Consider the following 2,418-nt stretch of genomic DNA (forward strand, 5'->3'; position numbering starts at 1 on the left):
TTTTTTTTTTCTTCTTGTAAATCTCTTGTGTAAAGAACCCGTACAGTAGTTCCATGATTTCTTAACAAGGTGTAGCTGAGGGGTATCTTCCCATTTATTCTAGGAGAATCCCAGGAGAGGTATAAGAAGGAATCTAGTTCCATTTGTTGCCCTCTTAACATTATTTATTTGTTTTAAAAACATTTATGTATTTATCTACGTATTTATGTGTTCATCTATTATTATGATTTTCAAGCTGCCGGGTCCAGGATTTGAACTGCAGTCAATCATGTGAGAATTCAGCACCTTAAATACCACATGTACTGCTGGCTATAATTTTTATAAAGTAAAAATTATAATTTTTAAAAACAAACATCTTTACATTTGTTTATTTTTTAAATGTTTCTTCCCTTTGCCCCTCCCAACCACCCTCTACCACCCACTCTCTACCACTTTCTCTAAAACATTATAGTCTTTGGTATCTACACTTATCCTCTCTACTATAATATCTTTGGATCTTTCAATTTCTTCCATAGAGTGAAGACATTCAGTGCATATTGAGTGGGTATATACAGAGTATATCTTTCAAAGTCTGGTTTACTTCACTAAATATTAAATCTTCTTATATTAATCTACTTTGACTCAAATGATAGGATCTCATTGTTTCTTATGGCTGAGTAATATTCCATAGTATGTATGTACCACAGTTTTTCAACACAGTCATCAGTTTTTGGACAACTAGGTTGATTCCATGTCTTAGCAATTGTGAATAATGCTGCAATAAATGTATATCTAAGCTTTTTGACTGAGGGTTTTCTTATCCATTAGGTGGGATTACTGGACCATATGGTAGTTATTTTTCTACATTTTGAGGAACCTCCATATTGTTTTCTACAGAGATTGTATTAATTTACATTCCCATCAACAGTGTCGGAGAGTTTCTTTTATACCACAGCCTCACCAACATTTGGTGTTGTTTTACTTTTTTCTTGATAGCCATTCTGACTGAGATTAAATGGTATATCATTGTGGTTTTACTTTGCATTTTCCTTACAATAAGAGATCTCAAACGTGTTTCCATATGCCTTTTGGCAATTCATAAATCTTCCTTGGAGAGTTGTTTATTCAGTTCATTTGCCTGTTCTTAAATTGATTGTTTATGTTTTATGCGTGAACTCCTTGGGTTCCCTATATTTTCTGGTTATCTCTGTCTGATTATCCTCGTCTGAGGAATAATGTGCAAATATTTTTTTTCCCATTCTGAGAGTTGTCTTTCCACTTTAATTATTTCCACTCTAATTCTTTCTATTGCTGGGTAGAAGCTTTTTAGCTTGATATAATTCTACTTGTCTATTTTTTTTAGGATTACTGCCTGCGCTTTAGAGGTCTTATGTAAGAAATATTTGCCTACTCTAATATCTTCAAGAGTTTTCCCTCAGTTTTCTATCAGTAGTTTTAGAGTTTGATGCTTTACATTTAAACTTTCGATCCATTTTTAGTTGATTCTTGTTAATGGTGAGAGTTAGGGGTCTAGTTTCAGTTTTCTGTAGATTGATACATATTCGTCTGCTTAGATCTGACTTGAAGCATTAGAATGACTGGTATTTTGTAGTATCCATACATTAGTTCCCAGACACCCCTAGAACCATCTTAAGTATACTAACAAAGGTAACCTACAACCAAGAGCCACTGACTTGGCTACACCTACCACAATCATGCCAAGACAATTTTGTTACCATTTTCAAAGTATGAAAGCAAAAGAAATATATTGTTTGGTTATAAATATACAATATAAACTGAAAAAAATAAAATGCTTGGCTTTTCTTGGGAGATATCTTTTTTTTAAAATATTGATCCTCGCTTTACTGAAAGATTAAAGGAGAAGTTAAACTGCTCTCTAAAGTTTCATCCTAATGTCAGACACTAAATTCATACATGCTGACTAAATGTTCTGACCTAAAAGAAAAATTATGAGACATGAGGATGAAGGGGCCTTCTGTAACCAATAAAACATTAGGAGTCAATAAATTCATCTTTTTATATTTATTTGTCTTGGTAGTTCCCATTCATTGAAGCGAAGATAAACTGGAGATATTTTAATTAGCACATCATGAATATTTTAATTAGCACATCATGATCAATATTGAAAATAACCTACAGTTAACAAAGAAGGTTATAAGAGGTAAAACTAAGCACAACTAAAAATTAATATATTTTTCTTCTAGCTTTCCTTCACATTATAATAATTTTATATCTAAGAAAAGGATGCCATTGAATACCTCTTATCAACAAATTACAAAAGAAATAAAACAACAAACATTCAAAATACTGGTACCTGAGTTAACAGCTGCTGTTGCTCACAGTACTTCTATATTAGGTTTGTCATTTCCAACCCAAGTGTTTCATATTCCCTGCAACATTGAACGATTTCTTGAATGA

Source organism: Tupaia chinensis, unplaced genomic scaffold, assembly GCF_000334495.1.
Source record: "Tupaia chinensis unplaced genomic scaffold, TupChi_1.0 Scaffold143638_1, whole genome shotgun sequence".
Classification (NCBI taxonomy): domain Eukaryota; kingdom Metazoa; phylum Chordata; class Mammalia; order Scandentia; family Tupaiidae; genus Tupaia; species Tupaia belangeri.